Raw genomic sequence first — 24094 nt, 5'->3', positions numbered from 1 at the left:
AACTCACTCCCTATCATGAGAACAGCAGGATGGGGGTAACTGCCCCCATGATTAATTACTTTCCACTGGGTCCCTCCCTCGACACCTGGGGATTATGGAAACTACAATTCAAGATGAGATTTGAGTGGGGACACAGCCAAACCATATCACATGACAACATTTCAAAGGAGGATACCAGCTATGAAGAAGTGTGGCTCACAAACAATCTGTCATCTGCTTTCTAAGAAAGTTTGCATGATGAGAGGTCAGAGACAAGCATAGTGGTCAATCCATGTTACCCTTCTGCATTTTATCTCTTAAGATGACCACATTCATAGACTACATAAAAATAATATATCCAGTATCCACTTTATAGAATGAGGATAAGGAGTCCACAAGGTATTTTCCTTCACTTGAAAATAGCTGAGATTAAATCACTTGTGTCTTTCATGGACATCTATTGTGCTAGGGTGTGGGCTTTTTCTGAAATCTAGGGAAATCATGCCACATCTTGAAAACATTTACAAATAGTTTTCCATGTTCATTTGGATAGTGTGGGAGAAAATAAGACTCTATGATGTCAGGTAATTTGTGGGTATGATTGCTTAAATAATGCTACTTGAGCAGTTGAAGATAAAGTAGCATTATTTAAGCTGGATGACTGTTTTACTGTCACTGGATTGCTCCTTCATGAATTGTGAGATTAAGAATAGATATTACAGTTTCAGAGACCGTGTCATTTTTGTGTTGTGTGTTGAGTCGCTCAGGATAGTGTTACTTGGAATGTGCTTAGGGAGGCTTTGTAAGTAAAAGAAGTGAGATATCTAAAAATGTTGGTATAAGGAGAGCTAAGGCCAGGCATACAGTAGATTTCAAGGATCTTAGGAAAAGTCATATGCTATTTGTAATTAAGAAGAAGGTCTACCAGGCATAAGACATAAGAAGTAGATATCTTATGTCCATGATGTTTATTGTAATGTCTAGAATATGATGGGCTACTGGGCATGAATTAAGGAGAATTAGGGCAAGATGAGTAGCAGTGTAGAAGTTGAGGTCCGCAAAGATGATAGGGATTCTGAGGAAGGTATTTGTTCAGTTCAGGCAAATCTGGCTGCAGGATGCTGTTGGAATGTGTACAACTCATTTTTTTGTGTTCAAGAGCAAAAAAAAAAAAGTGTCCAAATGTAAGGAGACCAATACAAAAACATATGTGAGTAGTGCTAGCTATAATACTTCTGGTGATACGTGTCGGCTTTTATGTTTCCAGAAGCCCTGACCCTGACTTCAGTCCTAGCAGCTTATCTCTTAAGCTGTTTCGGGGTCTTCATTCTTTTGCTCCGAGCCTGCAGCACTCCAGGATACTCAGGCTGTGGTGAATCTGGCAGTGACCTTGTTGATACCTGAGAGTCCCACCTCTCTGCTGCTGAATAATCTGTCAAAGGACAGACCCTCCTAAGAACTACATCCCTTCTTGCAATTAAAGGGAGAGAAGGAGCTAATTTGAAGGATTGTTTCCCAGACTTTTAACTATTTCTGATTTTTACCCAGCATCTTTTGTGGAAAGTTCTATAGCAAGAGTCTGCAAAAGAAATAGAACAGATGATGGAAACTGATGACTAAAGTCAGCTGTTCCCTAAAAGCAGCAATAATGTCAGAGTGCTAACTGGATAATCTGTTCTGTTTTGGGCTGTCTCTATTTTTCTTCTATCTGAATTGTCACTGGTTGTCTCTTGTTTATACTGCAATGAATGGTTCACAATGTGTGTGTGTGTAGACATGTGAAAAGTAGCTGTATTGTAATATTTATCATTAAAGAGCTGCCTTTGTTTCATCTTACAAGCATCACATTGATTATTTGAATAATAAAGCTGACTAGCTTACTCACCGAAGTTTGCTTCCATAATGGAACAAATTTATGTACCGAGGTTCTCGTTTTCTTTATTAGGTAATTGGACAAAATGCTGAGAAACTGCTACTAATTGAGCAGTCATTCCAGCTTTTGTCTATATTGGGGCTGGGCAGGTTTTCTGATGTTTGAAAAAGAATTACATAGCCCCCAAACCTTGCAACAGCTTCTCTTATCCTGATATGTTTTCATTAACTTTAACTGAGTCCCTGGGCTTAAATGTGGTTTATCCCCGAATTTTAACATTCACCTTTTATAAGAATCACATATTGGAGGATGTTTTCATTTTAGGAAAAAAGTGTGATCAAAGACAGGTCATGTGTTTCCTGCTTTGAGGCAGCAGGGGCAAATGGGCAAGGTTCAGATCAAATGTTTTTGCTAGCATGACATTCAATAGGTAACAGTTGCCCTGAAGCAGGGCATGAAAGAGTTAGGGGAAAGAATAATAGAAACTGAAAAACCTTTGAAAATCCATATAATATTAGGTATTTTGAGAATCAGAAGTTGAAAAAATTTCATTTATAGGAACGCACAGTAAGGCATAAAATATGCTATTTCAATTGACCCCTTCCTTCCCCCTCCCACTGCTGCTGCTGCTCTGCTTTGAGTCCTAATAGTAGCTGTGTTTTAGGGTCGCTCCTTTAAATGATTCCGCCTCCACAAACTCTCACACTTCAAGTCCACCTTTCAGAGGACTTTCAGGTCAGTTAGCTTGAAGTACATTTCTGTTCCTGTTACTGTTATGTTAGAAAAATCAACAATTCACCAAATCTAAAATAATAAAGCTCTAACTTGTCAGCATAACGTTGTTGAAACCTGACCTACTTCAAAGACTTGTTTTCTGATATTTGTTATGCATTCATGTTTCCACCAGGCTGGAGTAACTTCTTGCTCTTCTCAAGCAAACCTCTATGTTTCTTTCCTCACTTCTGCATATAGGCTTATTCTTTTCCTGAAACCTGCACCCTCCAACTCTTTGTATTTCTATCAGCTGAGAGTCTACCTACCCTTCAAGACAAACTGTGGGGCGTGGCCTCTGAGATGGCCCCAGTGATCTTACCTCTTGGTATTCATACCTTGTGTAATCCCTGCTCTTTGTCTGTAGGCTTTACAGAGTGCTCCTTCCTAATATATGCTGTACATAGTATGGCAAAAGGGATGGATGTCACTCCTGAGATTAGATGCCATAAAGACTGTGACTTAGATCTTGTTCATGCGCACTTTCTTCTTTCTCTCTGAGGGAAGCCAGCTGCCATATTGGGAGCCATCCTTCAGAAAGGCCTACTTGGCCAGCAACTGAGGGAAGCTTCAAGCTGGTGGCCAATGAGAAACTAAGGCCCTCATGCCAACAGCTTGAGGATAATTGAATCCTGCCAGCCACCATATGAGAGACTTAGAAGTGGATCCTTCCCGGTAGCGCCTTCAGAAGACACTGCAACCTTGTGGGAAATCTCAGGCAGAGACATCCATCTAAGCTGCACCTGGATATGCATGTGACAGAAGATAATATGACAAATGTTGTTAAAGCCACTAAAATTTTAGAGTTATTTGTTGTGCAATAATAGATAACTTATACAGCTGTGGTGCCAGGAGTTGGGTTTGAAACCCCTGAAACTTTCTATATTTTCTCCATTAAGAAGTAATATCTCTTACATGAGTTGAGAGTGCTTATTTGTTCCTATAATTCATTCTGTGTACTACTGTTTTGGCACTTTTCAAATTCTGCATTCTTTTATATCCACTTGTAGATAGCTTTTCTCCCCTATAAAATTGCAAAGTTCCCTGAGGTCAGATGCTATACCATATTAGACTTTGAACCCTTTCCCTGCCTCCAGGGTAGTTGATGATAGAATTTTTTTTTTTTTTTTTTGAGATGGTGTCTCACTCTATTGCCAGGCTGGAGTGCAGTGGCACAATCTAAGCTTACTACAACCTCTGCCGCCCTGGTTCAAGCCATTCTCCTGCCTCAGCCTCCTGAGTAGCTGGGATTACAGGCACGTGCCAGCATGCCCAGCTAATTTTTGTATTTTTAGTAGAGACAGGGTTTCACCATGTTGGCAAAGATGGTCTTGATCTCTTGACCATGGCCTCCCAAAGTGCTGGGATTACAGGGCATGAGCCACCATGCCTGCCCTGATGATAGGTTTTATGTAGTAGGTGCTCAATACATATTTGTTGAATGAATTCACTAAATATATTTAATCATACTTCAATAAAACCAAGGTTGGTAAATGAGAACAATAGGCCAATCATGTCTAAAGATTGTACGGTTCTTCAGTTTTGTCAAGAATTACTGGGTACAAACTCTGGCGATATTTTGAGGGACATCTTACCAAATGTTTCATGATACCTAACATTATTTCTTATTTGGGGAGGAAGGGAATTAAAGGAAAAACGTGACTTTGATGACCTTCCTATTGATTTAAGTAATATTTCCCAAGATTAAAATTTGATTAATCTTGAATTTTGTTATATGGTAGCAACTACTGGCATATCATAATTGTGAGGGTGTCTTAGACTGAAACACGACAGCCAGCTGAGTAACTTCCAGAATCCATTTCTCTTTAGGAGTTCTGTGTTCTTTACTAAATGGTCCAGTGTGGACATTGGCTGGCTACTCTATATAGTCATTGAGAACTCACAAATTCTTTGGAAATTTGGTACTGCCATACAGTAAAAAGAGAGATCGTTTTGGTTTGAAATTAAATTTTGGCTGAGCAACTTATTTGCTCTTTGACCTGGGGCAAGTTACTTCATCTCTCTGAGTATTTCGTTTGTGTTTAATGGAACAGTAAACCTCAGATTATGGGTTTTCAGAAATATTTAAAATTATATATATAGTTTACTACAGTGTATGACAATTAGAAATTATTAAGTAAATGGTAGCTGAGTACTAGGCTATCTAGTTAATAATATCAAATAATTTCCTCCATCTATAATTTGTATTCTCATGGAATTCAGGCATTCCTTCTCCTGCCTTTTGGTTAAGCTGACCCAAAGACTGAGGAAAGTCTCTGTCATCATATCTGTGATTTTACTAACTTACCATTGTTGTGAATGCATTTAATCTTTCCCTTTGTTTGGTCATTAATTCAACAAATATTATTGGGTTTCTACAAGAATGAAGGGACCCAGTATTATCATTTTCTCTGAATTCCTGGTGGATTTAATTACTTGAAGCAATCGCTCAGTATGTGCCATCTACTAGCCTTTACTCTTAGATATCACTTAAGGTGGAGGAAGATTGGCTATAAGCAGTCACTTTGTAGCTATACAATCACTTTGTAGCTATAAAATCTTGATTCAGTTTCCTGCTCCTTCCCTTGCTACCTATGTGAGATTGGGTGAGTGACTTAATTTGATTAATTATCAGTTTCCTCAACCGTAAAATGGGGAAATAATGGTACTTCCTGGGGCTGCTGTATTGGTTAGATATAATCCATGGAACACACTGAGCACATTGTCTGGCATAGAGTGTTCATCAAAATTTAGCTAGGATACAAGTATCTTATGTATATATCCAGTTTTACCAGTTTCACATATTGAAAATAACATATATAAATATGCACCATAAATTTCAAATCTCTTTACAAGTGTGAGTGGTTATTTTTAATAGTATTTAGGATGGTCATTTTTTCTAATTCACAGGTCTAGGAAAAAAGCTGTGTAATCAATAGGCGATCAATGAAGGTTTGCTGTTGCATATGATAACGTGTTGATAAGACACCAGGCAAACCTCATTTAGCGCTGAACAAGGTAATTTCTTAAGGTATGAGTCAGCCAATAAAATACTCAATTACCCTCTTGGCCAATGAGCACTAGCCTCCCATAGCATTTGCTTTCCTTTGTTTATTTCTTCATGGCCTCTTGTTATACCAATAACATCCAATTTTGCCACCCAAGATCTTTTGATTTCCAACAAAGAGTTTGATTTTTTTCAGAAGGACAAACAAACACAAGATCCGTTTTATGATTAAAACATATATCAGACATTAAAGCAGATCAAGAGATCTAGCCTTAGATGGACGGGAGGATCATGGTGTAGGCCTACTCACTTCCAATTAGGGGAACTATAAAGTATGCTAAGACACTGTAAAGATATCATTCCACAGACCCTTGTCTCATGTTGATTTTATTTTATTATTTATTTATTTATTTAAGAGATGATGTCTCTCTCTGTTGCCTAGGCTGGAGTGCAGAGGCACAATCATGGCTCATTGCAGCCTTGTACTCCTGGGCTAAAGCTATCTTCTCCCCTCATCCTCCATAGTAGCTGAGACTACAGGTATGCACCACCATGCCTGGCCATGTTGATTTTAGATGTGACAGCCATGGAGATGCACAGTTCAGATCTCTTTCAGGGGAACCTGGAGCAGAGGTCTAGCAGCCCAGCTGGTTCCTCTGTGAACTTCCAGGCCACACTTCCCCTGGCTGCTCCCTGAATGCCTGAGATGGTGAGGGAACTAGAGTCAGCCTGCTTCTGTAAGACTCATGACTGCTCCCTTTAGCCTGACTGAGGATTTCTCAGAACTGCACCATGGTCTGAAGTTCTTCCTTCCCAAATCTCCTTTTTCTCTATCTTCTTACAGGTATCAGACCAGACTTGTGATCTGAAAGCTGTTTCTGCCTACTCCTGTTCCCTTCCCTTTTACCCATAGAAAAGTTTAACTCCCCAGATCTCACATGTCAAACCCTGGTTTGGCATCTGCTTCTCAAAGTCTGTGCTGACACACTTGGTATTAGGTTACCATATTGGAAGTACAGCTCCATTCAGAAAAGATGCCCAATATGATGCTATTCTATGCCATGCCCTTATGTCCAGGATTCCATGCCCTTGTATGGAACAGAATATGCCTGTAGTGTCTTTGGTGGAAGAACCTATACATTTACAGAGGAAGGAAGATGAACTTCTCACATTTCTTAATATAATCATGTACCATTTTATATGCTCAATTCAGATTTATAATTTGTATATTTGCATATGTTTATTTAATATGTCTACATGTTTGTATATACTAATTCTCTAATTAGCCTATTATCTCTCTGAAGGTAGTAGCTGTCTCCAGTTTGTATCAATTTTTGTACTTTCATCTCTGACATTAAATGTCTCTGGCTAGGTGCAGTGGCTCATGCCTGTAATCCCCAGCACTTTGGGAGGCCAAGGCGGGTGGATCACCTGAAGTCAGGAGTTAGAGACCAGCCTGGCCAACATGGTGAAACCCCATCTGTACTAAAAATACAAAAATTAGCCAGGCACAGTGGTGGGCACCTGTAATCCCAGCTACTAGGGAGGCTGAGGCAGGAGAATCACCTGAACCTGAGAGGCAGAGGTTCCAGTGAGCCAAGATCATGCCACTGCACTCCAGCCTGGGCAACAGAGTGAGACTCCGTCTCAAAATAGAAAGAATAGAATAGAATAGAATAGAATAGACTAGAATAGAATAGAACAAAATAAAATCTTCAATACATGTCAAGTAATATGTACAAAATTAATAATTCCATAATGGATCCAATAATGATCTTTCAACACTCAGATTTAGGTTTAAATCCCAAGTGTGCTGCATCTCAAGTGACACCTTGGCCATGTTACTTTTAACCTTTTTGAGCCTCAATTTTCTCATCTGCACAATGACTTTTGTGTAGATAAAGTGAGAAAGGATTGTGAATTTAGTTTTTTTATGCATAATTAACCACCTATACATGGTGTCAAGAGTTAATACACCTCATAGAAAATCAGTGCTATTTCTGTACATTGCAAGTTCTCCCGTAAGTATAGTGAACGATTCAAATTTATCAAATACAAATTTATTTAAATAACTTTTCAGAATTACAACTTTTAGGAAAACTAAATTAACCTCTGTACTGGACTCTGCCCCCTAGGTGCTTAATTTACATGATTATCCTACTAAAATAATATCAAAAGGAATTAGCATGATCTTGGATTATTTCAAAATACAAACAAGGTATAAGAATGCTGTGTTCTCAGCTAAGTTTCTATAATATCAACATACATCTTTATAAATGCTTGCTTATCTTGATAGTCTTTGTAGACTTGGGTTAACCTGAGTGAAGAGTTCACAGTGATTTTCCCAAGGTCTGTTCTTGTGACTGTTACGAATCAGGAGGCAAAGCTTTTCCTTGGCTTACCTATCCCCATATCTTATCTTCTCAAGGCTGTGCCTCTCTGCCTTCCAAGGCTACAACTGGCTGATTGGAATACGTTATCCATGCTGATACGTTAAAGGATAAGATTGAAGGCAGTTCCCAAGGTCTTTGTTGACTTACAGGGTAACATACAGTTTAGCAATGACCTCCAGAAGACGAGGACGTTGCTTTTGTTTTCTAACCAAAATATCCTAGGTAGCGAGAATTTTCACTCACGTAAGAGAAAACCTTTGGGGAATGTATTTGGGGTGTGCGACTACTTTTGTTAGCCCTGAATCATAGCAGAGGCAGCTACCTCTGCTAATCAGAACAGAGTGAGCCTGCAGTTTCTACCCTGATGATATCAAAGCATTTAATATTGCTAGGAAACATATCCAAACTCCTAGAGAAACTGGGGCTTTTGATAACTGGATCAAAAGGTATGTGTGATTTCTGCCAAATATCCAGTCCTCTATTCTGCAATAGTGAAAATGTGTTCTTCCTAAGTATCTATCATCTTTAACTTCTTCTGGTATATAAGCCTGAATTATCAAAGAATTAATTAAGATGTCCATGAGTGATAAGCCATAGCAAGGAAGATTCTGATTTAGGGGGTATTAAACCCACCATGTAAACATTTTGACAGCTGAGAAAAACACCAAACCAAGAGAAGTTGTTCCTGTGTGTTCCCTGCATGGACACAGGATGAACCTTTAAACTACAGCAAACACAAATGATGACCTTCTCTGTTAACACATAGTTTTTAACAGCAACTATTAACAAAGTTCTTTCTATTAGCTAACCTAACTACTTTATGGTACAGTTCAAGACCATTTTTCCGGTTGCAATACATTTTAAAGTACTTTTGATTTACAGCCGAAAGTATTTCATGATCTTTTACCAGCTGCTTTTAATTTGCTACTAGAATCTCTCTGCCTTCCGCTGATCGAATTCCACTCTCACAGAGCTGCTTTCCTCTGCCTCACCTCACAACCCTAGATTAACTTGTAGCTTTGCTTTCTGATACAGAAATGTTCATATGCATATGCTTGATAACTCTAACCATTCTGTCCAAACAACCATCAAACATTGATGATATAAACTCCTAGGTATTTTAAAATTCTGTCTGTATTTCTCCATCAGCAAAATCATTGCCCTAGAACATAGTTTTGTCACTCTTACCCAGTACAGTGGGATTTTTTTAGATTTTGTCAGTATCTGCATTGATAAACATTTATAAATGAACTGCTGTATTAGTTTGCTTTTTATTTATTTATTTATTTATTTATTTATTTATTTTTTTGAGATTAGGTCTCACTCTGTCACCCAGGCTGGAGTGCAGTGGTGTGATCTCTGCTCACTGCAACCTTTGCTTCCCAGCCTCAAACGATCCTCCCACCTCAGCCTCCAGAGTATCTGGGACCACTGGCATGCTCCACCATAACCAGCTAATTTTTTTGTATTTTTGGTAGAGATGGGGTTTGCCATGTTGCCCAGGATGGTCTCGAACTCCTGAGCTCAGATGATCCACCTGCCTTGGCCTCCCAAAGTGCTGGGATTACAGGCATGAGCTGCCGTGCTTGGCCTGCTGTGTTAATTGATTATGTATATTATAAAAGGCATGGTAAAAGTTGAGAATTTTTGAAAGATGATATTAAACTAACTAGAAAGAGAATTTCAATTCCTTTTCTCTCCAAGTGAATTCCTTCTATTCTCCTTGGGGGAAATATATCCTATGCACCCTCTGAGGCAATAAAATATAATACTATTGCCACAGATACGGCAATAATATTTTAACTCATTTCCTTTCCTTTTAATTTGTTTCCTTAAATTCATCTGCACTTACCTGCCAAGGTGATTTATATAAAATGTGTACTTGATTCTGCTACTCCCATGAATAAAATGATGCAAGAGTGGCCCCTCCCAGGATTAAGTTGCAGCCCTCCCATACAAAGCTTTTCACATCCTTTCCTCTAGCTGCCTTTTCTTCTTCATTTCTCTCTATTTTTTGCCTCATACATTCCATTTTTATAACACAAAATAGCTTGTAGTATAGCTGTGGACATCTTGCTTTTGCATCACTTTATGCCTTTGCTCATTCTGTTCCTTTTGCATGGAATAACTCTTGCTCTTCTTGACTTGCTGTGTAGTGACTAATCTTTCAAAAGCCATGCAAAACAGGTTCTCTAAAAATCCTTCCCTAAATATGTGTCACATATTTATTACATGCTTTACATCATGAGATCCCTATCCAAATATGTATTACATATTTTATTTAAAAAATAAACCTCAACAAAAAAAGTATGTAATACATTTCAACTACATTTATAAACATATTATAAAGCATTAAGTAGAACTTATTCATAAAACCTCAAGCATTATATACATCCTTACTCCAGTATAGCAGACTAGATTGATATAACAAAGTATTATTTTAAAATAACATAAAATATACAAATAAAGAAAATTTAATGACACTATGAATAGTTACATGATCTTTTAAAAATAATCACTCTTACAGGATAAGATGTGTCATTCCTTGAGTTGCAAGTATGTTTTTGTAAAAATTTTTTCAGTGGCTGAAAACATTTTTCTGAATATATACCAGTTGGAAAAATATGGAAGAAGTTGAAATAAACTAAAACCAATATATTCCTCTGATTATTTCATTTCCAAATAATATCATTTCTTGTTTGATAAATTTAAGATAACACTATGAACAATTTTTTTCCTGGAACTTCATCCAATTCTTTCATTGTTGGCTATGTGTATTTTTGTTTGAAAGAAAGCATTTATAGTTCATCTTTATTTTCAGTACATACAAATGGAGAATTCAATGTAGGGTTTCTTTATCAGTGTCTATACTGGCATGCCCAAGTTTCATTCATTAAAGAAATTTTTTGTGTTAGAATAAGAATTATTTTGCATTAGCAGCTTTGCTTTGCCAGCTCTCGTTTTCTGCCTCCTATGGAGTTTATGAGAGTTTAGAAGAATAGGTTTAAGTGAGAGCACCTTTATATGATTTGTAAAATTATATGCTGTATATAACCTCTGGGTAGTGATGATATTCATTCAGCAAGTGGTTTCATTGCACACTTGCAAGTTGTCATTGATCTTTATCTCAAGAGGGTTTTTTATTTGTACACTTAACTACTAGAGAACTTTATATTTTTGTATGGCTTTGAATTACTGTCTAGCATCCTTTCATTTCAACTTGAAGGACTCCCTTTAGTGTTTATTGTAGGATTGGTCTAGTGATAATGAACTCTCTCAACTTTTGTGCATCTGGAAATATCTTAATTTCTCCCTCACTTTTGAAAGACAGTTTTGCCAGATATAGAATTCTTGGTTCACATTTTTTTCCCAACACTTTAAATATGTCATCTCATTGTCTTCTGGCATGTGAGGTTTCTGCTGAGAAATCTGCTAACAGTTTTATTGAGGATCACTTTCATGCGATGAGTTGTTTTTGTCTTGCTGCTTTCAAGGTTCTCTCTTTGTCATTGTCTTTTGAAATAGAATACATTTTTGTGTAGTCTCCTGAAATTATCCTACTTGGAGTCCATTGAAGTTCTTGTATTTGTATATCAATATTTTTCCACAAATTTGGGAAGTTTTTGTCCATTATTTCTTTAAACAAATTTTCTTTCCCTTTCTTCTCCTTCTAGAATTCCACAACTTCTATATTGGTTAGCTTGAGGATGTCCCCTAAGTCCTTTGTCTCTGTTTACTTTTCTTCATCTTTTTTTTTTTTCTTTTCACTCTCAGGCTTATCTCAAATGGCATGTCTTTGCATGCAGTGATTCTTTCTTCTGCCTATTTGAGTCTGCTGTTGAACCCCTATCATGAATTTTTCAATTAAGTTATTCTATTTTTCAGATCCAGAATTTCTGTTTGGTGTTTTTAAAAAAGATGTAATTTCTGTCTCATTATTTTTATTCTCATTTTGTTCAAATATCATTTCCCTGATTCCCTTTAGTTTTTTCTGGTGTTTTCCTTTACATGTTTCAACATATTTAAGAAATTTTTAAAAGGTATTTGTCTAGTAGGTCTGAAGCCTGTGTTTCTTCAGGGGCAGTTTCTGAAGGTTTAGTTTGATCCTTCAAGTGGACACTATTTACTGTTTCTTTGTATGGCTTGTGGTCTTTTGTAGAAATTTGAGCATTTGAAAAAACATCCACTTCTCCCAATGTTTGCAGACTGGCTCCATGTTGAAGGAAAGACCTCACTAATAAGCTCAGAGTGAAAACTGAAAACCTTCTTAGGCATTTTCTTGATATGCATTTTCTTTGGGCTTGTCCTAGTGCTTTCTTCCCAATTTCCCAGTATACATGGATGCTTTCAAATGTCTTAATTTCACAAGGAGTCTCATCTCTGCTTCTTCTTAGAGCTTTAACTGTTCTATTGTATTCTCTTGTGCTTAATCTCTTGCACCCAGGCATCTTTGGGTCTGTAGTGCCCTTGTAGTTTTCACAGGCCATGCCCACTACTTTCCACAGTTTTTTCTAGTTTGAGGTCTGAGCCACTTTTGTCTATCTGAGCTCTGGGTTGTGTGATACATAGACTAGACCCTCGGGTAGTCCACAGACAGATAAGCAAATGGAAAATTTGACCCGCCCTGTTCTCCTTAGTTCATGAAAGGGACCTGGAGACTGACCAGACTCCTGCTTCCCCTAAACTGAGTGAGGCAAGGGTAACTAAAAATGCATGAAATTTCCCACCATTTCAGATGTGGTTTTGTCTTGGTTGTTTGCTTGATTGTTATAGATCTTTCATTGATTTTCAGAGCTCCTATAGGATTATTTCAGTCAGGTTCTAGTTATTTATTTAGTGTTTCCATAGGAGAATGAGGGCCCAGAGCTTCCTAGTCTGCCATCCTGCTGATGTTTCTGCTTTCAGAATTAAATAAAATAACTTAATAGAGACTTCCTTGGCATACCACTGGTCTGGTTTTTCTGGCCTCTACTGGTATAGCTGCTTCCTTGATCTTGAATATCTTTTAGACCACTGCATGGCTGACTTCTTTGCTGTGGATTTTGATCCTGACTGAGTGAAGATTCAATAACTTCCTTCCATGCTTGACTCCTCTAAGAGAAAATTTCAGGACAATTAAATTTTGGAACCTCCTCTCCTCTGACCAGAGTCTGTCTTGAGGCATTTTTATTTATCTTTTTGCAAAATGGAGAATGATGAACCTGTTCAAGCAGAAATCCACCTGCTTCAGATAATTCTTCCCTCCTGTTTGCCTCTTTTCTTTTGGAGTGGGGGTCAAGTGGGAGGAGTTGGGTGGGTGACAAAGTGAGGGGAGGAATTGCAGGAACAGAATAGGAGAAGTGTCCAAGTGGTCTTTAGTTGAAAGTTTTAGGGGTGGGGAATTGGGAAGAGTAGGGAAAAAGAAAAGATGAGCAAAGTCATTGATTTATGTTCAAAGTAATGTTATTTCCCCTATTCTCATCTCATATTAATATATAAAATAATCTGTTCTACCAAAATTACTGGACATTACTATGACACTTCTATGACTAGTACTGAACATGACTATACATATTAGTATGACTGCACATTTCCAATACTAGATGGCTAGTATCTAATTTATATTTGTAGTCCAAGCATCCAACAGTGTAATCAAGCACATAATTGGTGCTGAATACATTTTGTACTGATGCAACAATTACCTAGTCTTAAAAGAATGATTCTGAATGTAGATCTTATAAAAAACTAGAGTTTTTAATTCCCAAATAGTGTCACATGAGGTGTCCATACAAAAAATGACAACTATTTAAAGTTGAAGCATATAAAAATATTTAATCATATATGATACTTTTAGCTCTGTGAAGTCTTGAAGGAGTTTATGCAGATAATGAATAAAATTTTTTCCTTGATATAACATTTTCTAATTCTTCTCCTATTTTCTTTCTCTTTTTCTCAACCAATCAACTGGTTGTATTCATGATGTGTTGTTTGCTGAGGACTTTGCAAGGTGCTATAAGACATATTTTAAGATGTCATAGTTTCTGGTTTTAGAAGAACAATACAATACACCTGCTCTCCTCTTTCCACTCTCATTTGGCATTGAGTTCACTTCTTCTGTGCAGGGCTTTCTATTTTCTTCTATCTTCTGCCCGATTTTATTTCAGCTCTTTCTGAGTGAGCTGTGGAAGGAGATGGAACAATAACTTAATTTAATTTTCTTTTGAGAAATAGTGTTGTATATGGGAATACACCTTGGACTTGGCAGCAGATGTGAGTTCTAGGCTTCACTCTTTCACCTTTTACTAATGAGCCATTCATTGTTTAAAGAAATTTAACCTTTATTTCCTTCTCTATAAAATGAGGATACCATAGTGGCCTTACATAACCAACAGGATTTCCTTGGTGGGGGTGGGGAGGTCCATATGGGGCATGTGAGAAGCTGCTAGAAAATGTGAACTGTATTAGTGTTCTTTCCTTTGACCCTCTCTATTGTAGCACTGTCTTTGTTGGAGGAAATGGCACTTCAAGGACTGGAGGGTAGAAATTGGCAGTAACAAATGCTCAAGGAGAGAATGGGCTGCCAAACATCTTTGTGTTTTGGAAACAGGAACACAGGCATGTTTGGGGAGCATATGTGCATGTGTGTGTGTGTGTGTGTGAGATTAGATCATGTCCTTTCCCTGCTCACAGTCCCCCAGGGTCTTAACATAAAATTTAGCATAACATTTGGTGTTCTTCCTATGGCTTTCAAGACCCTTTTCCTTGCTTCAAACTTATTTCCTTTCACACCTTTCTATTCCTACATCTTTGCTTTCTCACAAACACTCCAAGCCCATATCCTGCTCAGGAACTATGTATTTCTGTTTCTTTTCCTATAAGGCTCTCAATCCTAATAATTGCATGACTCCTACTCGCTCTTTATCCGGGTTTCTACTAAAAGGCCACTTCTTCTCCGAGGTCTTCCTTGATCATCTATTTAAAATAGTATTCTCTGTATCTCCTAGTCCCACAACTCTACTTTATTTTTTTCACCATACTTAATGCTACCTATCTTTGTTTTTTATATGCAATTTTAATTATGTGTACCCACCATGCCCCACTAGAATATAAACTCCAGGAAGGCAGGGGCTTTGCCTATTATATTTCCAGCTATCTGTTTAGTGACTAGCACATTATAGATTCTCAATAAATACTTATCGAAATAATAAATGACTGACTGAATAAATGAATAAACACAAGTATACATTCCATGAATTCTAAATAAAAATTGTAGCCAAGTCTATATCTGGGAATGTGTTATCTGTTGTAGATTAAACACCTGATCACAGTTAATAGCACTTAGCTTTTCTCACTTTTTATAGTAGCCCACTCTTTTGCTCTTACTTCAAAAGCTTGAATGGATCCTTTTAAGCCATTGCTTTGAAGGCATTTGTATATTTTTCTAAAGATGTTTAATGAGTTGGAAATAACCATGCATGAAGCACACTTAGTGTAACCTTTACAAAGTTAGCTTTTGCAATTTAGAATTCTTGTGAGATAACTTGCTGGAGGAAAGTGTATTCATTTCTATTAGATTGTTTCTGTCTCAGATGATTTCGAGGCTACTTTACAAGTAATTTAAAATATGAGGTTGTAGCAAAGTGATGAGACACAGACCCTGGAAGACAGAAATCCAAACCGGGCTCATATGGAACTCTATGGACAGTTTTGCTGGCAACATCAGCAGGAGGCAGTTCAAGGCAGCTCTGGCTAAATGTGCAAACCAGTGGCTTGGCTGCTGGCACAGCTGCTTAGGTTGAGGAAAGCAAAACTAAGTATAATTAGTGAGATTTCAAATTTTAATGTCCTAAACACTTATGAGGGTAGCTGCCCTATAAGCAGAGAAAAAAATAAAGAAAATAGGGAATTACAGAGACCTTAGCACAGTTGTGTTAACTCTGACTTTGCTACCACAGTGGTGCTGAGTTTTGTATTACTGCAGTAATTTTTAGCTATAGGATGTGGCAAAGTGCTGAGATGCAAGGATGAGGAACAAAGGAGATAAGTTTGTAATTCTCTAGTAGGTAGAGACTGAATGTTCATAAAAATGCAGTTAAACAGATGCAACTGTGTTTGTTCCTTAGTTAAAAGTAAAACTATAGCACTGGCATCTGGAGCTTTTATAAAGGGTGAAATCACCTTCAAAATTATATTAAAATAGTGTGCAGAGTAAAAGCAGATGTATCATGCAAATATATTTCTTTGTAATCTCTTTTACCATCTTCTTATAATTGACAAGTATAGTTTTCTCCCAGGTTTGGCTAGGAAAACATTTTACCCTAATTTTCTTTATTTCCTTATTTTAAAAAGGACGAAAAACTTGAAAAGGAACATTGGCCTGATACGCTAGGAAGTTACTTGCTGAGCACTGATATGACAATGGAGAGCTTTGCTGTGAGCCAGTCAGGTGCTGCCTGTGGAGATGTTTTTGTTTGCAGCATTTTCACACATATTTATTCAATAAAGCTTTTGTTTTACTGACATTGGAAAACAGCATACTGCATTATGCTGTGATTTTGAAGTGACAGTGCCAGTGGGACTAGGCTAAAAGATTTGAAGTGAATCGAGGCTGAAAACTAAAGCTTTGTTTTTGTTTAGTTAAGAAGGAAAGTTAAATTTAAGATTTTTTTTTCAACTCCTGCTCCCATCACCGGAAAAACAATAACAGCAAAAACAGCAAGAACAATAATAAGAACAACAACCAAACCAAACCTGTGACATCCTTGCACTATTATTAGTGTGAGAATGTCATTCCAAATATATTTCTCTATATTTCTGGGGGGAAATACAATTGTTACAATTTCTTCTTATGATAGGCAATACATATTTAATACTCATTAAGTAATACAACTTTAGTTATAACTTGGCCTTCTGAAAAGTGTCTGTTTAGGATAAAATGATACTGTATTCGTCTGTTTTCACACTGCTATAAAGAAATACCCAAGACTGGGTAATTTATAAAGGAAAGAGGTTTAATTGACTCACAGATCTGCATGGCTGAGGAGGTCTCAGGAAACTTACAATCATGGTGGAAGGGGAAGCAGGCATGTCTTACAGGGTGGCAGGTGAGAAAGAGCCCATGAAGGAGGAAACCATCAGATCTTGTGAGAACTCACTATTGTGAGAACAGCATGAGGGAACACCCCCTTCCAACCACGATCCAATCACCTCCCACTAGGTTCCTCCCTCAGCATGTGGGGATTATGGAGATTACAATTAGAGCTGAGATTTGGGTGGGGACACAGAGGTAAACCGTATCAGATACATATTAGTGAAAACTGTGTCTGTTATCAGGGTTCCTGCAAAAAATGCAAATCATAATAGATTTCTTTCTCACAGCTGAATTTGATACTTAAAACCTACATGTTGAAAGAGTATGATGTTAAACCAATTGTCTTGCAAATGTGCTCTATCTCTGCCCCCAGTGTTCTGATTGACTTTGGTATTCCAGGGAACCTCTTCAGGCCTTTAATTTCTTCATCTAATAGAATGATGTCAATTGCAATATTTCTTGTATGTTCTAACACCTCCATAATCACTTTGTTTCAGATAATATGTAATGAAATTTTGTTTCTCATGTTTTATTTTTGTGCAAATAGACTATAACCTGAAAGTTATTATTCAGTAAATTTGAGTGAAAACATTACTGACTTTTGTATTCATGGAAGGATGAATGAAAGTAATTTTAACAATGCTTCCATAGTTCTGTGTTTTTCTGTCATAACACTCATGTTATCTGCTGATCATTTTATATGCCGTTGTGCTTCTCTAAATTCTACTGATTGCTTCTATTAACAATATGTTAAAGTTTCTTCAATCTTTATAAATAATTGACACACAATAATCATCATCTTCTTTCACTATTTCCTTTCAAATCCAAGAGTAATATTTCATAGTGCTGCTTCACTTACCTTTCATATTTTTCTAATTATTAATCAATAGTCACTATTCATTTTCCAAAAATACTTCTTAATGGCATTTGACCTTGTCAACTATAACCTCCTACCTTCTTGAAATTTGCTCTCCATCATTTCATTCTCAATATTCTTTGTTGGCTCCTCACCTTCCACTAAACATAAGACTTCAGTGTTTTAAGGAGTTGAGGCTGGTCCTATATGCTTTCTCTCAGGCTTCTCATTCATACACTTGAGTTCCATAACTATCAGGTAACTTATATGGCCCAAATCATTACCCGTAATCAAATCATTGCTCCTAAGTCGTATCTGTCTTCTAGTCAACTCTACTCAGACCCCACACTGGCATTTCAGTCTTAACATGTTTAAAACAGAACCCATAGTATCTCTTCCCCAACTTTGCAAGTTAGATATCTATAAGCTTCTCAAACTTTTGTCTCCATATTACATGCCTAACCAAGTCACTAGCTGCTACTCTATTTCAACTCTTAGAATTTACTCTTTTCCGTCTCTTAACTTATTGATATTGCTTTAGTGTAGACTGATCACTCCTCACTGGAACTATTATATGGGCGTTTAATCAGGTTTCTGTATACAATTTTTCTCCTTTTATCTATCACAATGCAGTGGGAGAAATTATTAAAAACTACAGATCTGATCATGTATTTTCTCTACTTAACTAAAACCTTTTAATGTTTCCTGTTACCTTCCAGGTAAGTCCAAAAAACAGGTCATGAAAGATCTTTTTCTCTCCCTACCTACTTTTCTAAATTTATCTATTGAACTTCCCCCACCTGCCCATAGAAGCATCACTGCAAGCCTACACAATATTTATAATTCTCTAGTCAGTAGGCATCCTGTTTTAGATCTCTATCCCTACACTGTTTCCTTTACCTTTACTATTCTTCATCCATGATCAGCCCAATTAACTCCTATTCATCCTGCAAGCCCCAACTACATGAATCTTTTAATAATATTCCCATAAGCACAAATCGTTGTTTTTTTCTTTGCATTTCCAGTGCCTGTTCCATGCTACCTTGTTTAGAACTCGTTTATCTTCTGTTATTAAACATCTTTTATTTCTGCCTCAATCCTTAGTGCCAAATACTGTTCCTGATAAACAGTAGCTATTCAATACATGTTGTGTAATCAACGTACCACAGAAGCATTCCAGCAAATAGTTGAGAAGTATGATTATTAATGCCACAACGTTTGCTGAGGTTTTTGTGATCTTACCTTGTGGCCCTTTCTTCCTATAAAAACAATCTGTGAAGAAAATCAAATAGAAATAGATTGGTATTAAAATCCTGAGGGATGGCTGGGCGCAGTGGCTCACGCTTGTAATCCCAGCACTTTGGGAAGCTGAGGCGGGCAGATTACGAGGTCAGGAGTGCGAGACCAGCCTGACCAACATGGTGAAACCCTGTCTCTACTAAAAATACAAAAAAATTGCCGGGCATGGTGGTGTACACCTGTAATCCCAGCTACTCAGGAGGCTGAGGTGGGAGAATTGTTTGAACCCGGAAGGCGGAGGTTGCAGTGAGCCGAGATCATGTCACTGCACTCCAGCCTGGGCGATGGAATGAGACTCCGTCTCAAAAAAAAAAAAAAAAAAAATCCTGAGGGATAACGTGGCTGTTGATGGGAAAAGATCAAGAGGAGGAAGCTGGAGTATTTTGGGTACTTCTAAAGGGGAGATGGAGACCATCTGGAGAGGAGGATGCGCAGGAATGAGTGCCAGGACAGAGATAAAAGTGAATGGAAAGGAAATGGTGGCTGAACAACATCAAAGAGGCATCCCTACTGCAAAACTGAGCAAATAACTGTGTACTTGCTCTGGCAGAGATACAAGTAGGTGGCATTGGATAATCTATTCTGATGGGTATGACAAGGACTAAACAAAGAGGTCATAATTTGATATAAGACAGCTTCCTTCAGTGTAGCAGGGCTTATGTGCTTAGGAAAAGGTAACATAAAACAACAGGTTATTTTCTGAGATTCAGTTTTTCTTTATGTGCAAACGTATTGAAGTTTGAGTTTCCTAGCTTAAAAAACACTAACAAACTATTAATGTAAAATAGCCCTCCCTGATTAACAAGTTTCACTCTTTACTTTTTCAGAAAGATCTGTCTAACTAATACAAGGACACCAAGAGCATTATCTAGGTGATATATCCCCCTTTCTGAAAGCAATCATTTTTGTCTTCTGCCACAGATTTTTCTTAGCAAAGCTCAGGTAGACCTGCGTGTGGACAGGAAATTCATGTGATCAAAACAAGATACTGTATCTGTTTGGCTCAGGGAAAAAAAAACCATACATACAAACATGCTCTTCAACCATTTGTTTATAATTAATTGCTAATGATAAGTTGAAAGCTTTGAGAGCAACAGGAAGTGTAAATAATATAGGAAGAAAAAAGACAAAAGAATAGTGTTAATAATAACAGTTGCAGATGGTTAGAGTTTTCCTTGGAAAAGTATTGGTTTAAATTTCTGTTAAATCTTGCCAGATTTCGGGAGATTGTTTGATCTTAAGTAGAACATGTTGCCACTATTTCAATGATAGTAAATGCTGCTGAAACATTTGCAAAATAAAGATCAATACGCTGGAAATGTATGAGCTTATATGTTTAGGTGATAAATCCCTAAGTGCCATAAAGCAGTTACTTTTGTGTGGCTACATTTTCAGAAAATTAAGTTGCATCCTTCAAAGTATTCATACAACATCCATGGTTTAAACTGTAAATCTTCTTGGATGGAATAAGCCTTAGGAATAAAGATTTTCAAAATGCATGTAGACATGTATATTTTCTCTTACATACCTGCAACTAATTCTTTCCCTTATTCTTTTCTTTTCTTTTTTTTTTTGGAGACAGAGTCTTGCTCTGTCACCCAGGCTGGAGTGCAGTGGTGCGATCTCGGCTCACTGCAACCTCCGCCTCCCAGGTTCACGCCATCCTCCTGCCTCAGCCTCCCGAGTAGCTGGGACTACAGGCGCACGCTGCCACGCCTGGCTAATTTTTTGTATTTTTAGTAGAGACGGGGTTTCACTGTGTTAGCCCGGAAGGTCTTGATCTCCTGACCTTGTGATCTGCCCACCTCACCCTCCCAAAGTGCTGGGATTACAGGCATGAGCCACCACGCCCGGCCTTTCCCCCTTATTCTTTAAACAATAAAAACAAAACCACAAAATGCAAGTCAGTAATTCATATTGGTAGTGATATAGATAATGAGAGTTTTTTAGTATAGTTACAAACGAAATATTTGAGTATGCTCTGTAGATGCTTCATTGGTTTATAGCTTGTTGTTTCACATAATTGTGAAATAGTGAAACATTTATCATTGTGTTAAAGTTAGAGCTATTTGGCTATTTAAGAAATTTTAGAAAATGATGAAATAACTATCTCATTCCAACTTGAGAAGCAGTTACTCAATGAGAATATGATACTGAAACCAATGAAAGTTAATGTGTGAGTGGTGAGATAACAAAAAAAAAGAAAAAGAAAAAACACAAGCTGAACAACAACAAAATATTATCCAATAATGTTTTAGCTACCAATATAGATTTTTCTATTGATATGAGTAGAGGGTGGGCATTTAAAGTCACTTTCACTTTCAGATCAATCCTATTTTGGTTTATTTCCAAATCCAAATAAAATCAATAAGGTTCACCTATTGGCCAGTGATTTATTAAAGAATCTGACGATGTATCTAGAACAACTTAGAAGGCTGTTTTATAGGGAGTTATTCTAAAGAAATTATTTGGAAGTTGTCCCTCTTCAATTTACAGCCACAAATTTATATTCCCTTTGTGATCTAAGTGGAATAGATCCATCTTCTGCTCCAATTACTGGTCAATATGTCAGTCAGATCAAATGCCACTAATAAGATGCTAAAAAGTGCTTTTGAGGAACATAGGGATTTCTTCAATAAGGCATAAAGTGTTTTTTAATCCGTTTCTTCCTTGTTAAAAGCCTATGATTCTCACAGATTGTTCTATCATGATGTGGTTTTGATCCTTTATGAGAAGGAAAAACACATGGTGGAATTCTGAAATATAAAGTTAAAAATTGAGTCCAGGTAGCCTCCTCAATAGCAGCCCTACTTGAAATCTTGCGTAATAACACGATCCCTTCTGGAAGTACTGTGAGGAGCAAAATGGGGAAGATTTTTAAGGAAGCCTGTGAAAATATGTGGAAAACTCTTTTCTTTATGAATTAAATCTTCAATACTTGCTTTTGACTTCTAAAGAATTAGGTTTCTCATATTCTGAATAAAGTCCACAAACTCCAGAATACCAAACCAATGAGTAATCATGGGAACTCTATAAAAAAACAAAGATAATGTTGCCCTGGAGAAGAAACTGCCTTTTTAAAAAAAAATTATGTAATGTAAAATTTCATTGCTTCAGGGCATAAGAGCAAAATGACCAATCTCTGAATATTTCCAGTTCCCTCCTTTATCTCATTATTTGTTTATCAGTCTTTCTTCCCATCTGAGCACAGCAATTAAAATAAATTTAATTCCATTCATAGCTAAATGGAATAGGTACAACAGTGAGAAACATCCTAAGAGCAATAGCAAGGGATAGAGATAGGTAGTGGGTGGTGACAAGATCATAGCCATCTGCCCGCTGCATGGAAAATGAATTGGAGAAGGGTTGGGGTGGGGGGGTGAAACTAGAACAGATAATGTACTATCACGGGCCTCTACATGTGGCACAGTGGTGGCTTAGATTAGGGTGGTAGAATTGGTGATGGAATTGAGATTGAAAAATACTTCATGAGTAAAGGTGTAAGGCATTATGTTGGGTTGGATATAGGGCCGGAAGTCATGAGCATTGCTTTATATTCTTCAGTAGATGGGAGATAATATTGGAAGCAGGTCAGGTTGGAGTGAAGAAGATATAGGGATAATAATAACAAGTTGGTTTGGGACATTTGGAGCATACTAAATCTTTTTCTCCTTTCTGTTCCATATTCCATCCACATTGTCATGTCCCCATAAAAGGTAAATAAAGAACCACCGAGGGTGTGACCCATATCACTTTATTTAATCTCAGACTGGCAGAAATATTAAAATTATATTTCCTTTATGTGTGTATGTGTCTATAACACAGAGATAGACACACCTAGCTATGTACATTCCTAATCTGTCTGTCTAGCATCATGATGAAAACAAAACAAAACAAAATTCCATATTTCGCAACATCCCATCACTGTTATGTTAAAGCATTGAAAAATTTCATCGTGGAGCTTTTCTCAGTTAATATTTATAGAGTTGATTTTATGACTCTCTCAACAAAGTGACCAAAATATTAGTTATATTTACAATAGTTATAAATAAGTGCTTAGATCCAAAATCACACAGGAAAAATCTTTGTCTTATTTTGTGTCATATTCTCCTTCCTCCTTGTCATTAAATAAAAATCTCATTAACTGTCATTTAGCTAATGGTTTATATAGGGAGCCTTCTTCTTAGAATTGCCAATAGTCAAACAGATCTTGATAGCACTTAATTTTGAGTATTTGGGTGCAAGAAATTCCACAAATGGCTTTTCTACTCATATTTTTAAGGGTTTCCTTCTCTTTTCCAGAGACTGTTTCTTCTGTGTGAACTGTAAAAGGACCTATTATGCTTTATCTTCAAGCCCAGCAATGAATGTAAGGTTCAGAAAATTTGACAGATATCCCCCTCCACGACTTATCTTTTAAATGAAAAATAAATTTAAGAGCAATACCAAATGATTTTGACCAAGTTTGGAAAAAAAATGTACTTCTTTAGATCTGTATTTGCTGGCAAAATGATTGAAATTTGTGGTAAATATTTGAATACGATTAAGAAAACCTAATTTGAAGATTCAGGCTCTCATTCTCTAGTATAGATGTGCCTGCTCCTTGGCAGAGCATTTAAAGTGTTCCATAGCATACCACCAGGCTACTCTTCTATCTTTATCCTTGTCTATGAGACAAATGAAACTGCTTGTCATTCTCTACTTTTCCTAATTATGTTCTCTAGACCTGAAATCTTTTGCTGTCTTACCAGATCACTTTCTTTCTCACCTTTCGTTCAAAACTCTCGTATTCAACACTCTCCAAATTTTGATGACTTTTCTTTCAAGGCCTGTCTCAAATGCTATT

At 37.1% G+C, this 24094-nt stretch overlaps 1 long non-coding RNA gene across 2 annotated transcripts in view; it reads right to left on the bottom strand.

The window, feature by feature from the left end:
• LOC117979344 (uncharacterized) overlaps positions 1-24094 on the bottom strand; it is a 51311-nt gene that overhangs the window by 5741 nt on the left and 21476 nt on the right. The window contains exon 1 of one of the 2 annotated variants that reach the window (XR_008624475.2): positions 19192-20239. The exons of the other annotated variant lie outside the window; for it this stretch is intronic. This is a non-coding gene — a long non-coding RNA (uncharacterized LOC117979344). Of the gene's footprint in view, positions 1-19191; positions 20240-24094 lie in introns of those variants that run through there. 2 annotated transcript variants of the gene reach the window in all.

The sequence above is a fragment of the Pan paniscus genome, chromosome 13, assembly GCF_029289425.2.
Source record: "Pan paniscus chromosome 13, NHGRI_mPanPan1-v2.0_pri, whole genome shotgun sequence".
NCBI classification, from domain to species: domain Eukaryota; kingdom Metazoa; phylum Chordata; class Mammalia; order Primates; family Hominidae; genus Pan; species Pan paniscus.
Note: the sequence above shows the minus strand (reverse complement) of the source record. Positions and strands in the feature narration are given on the sequence as shown.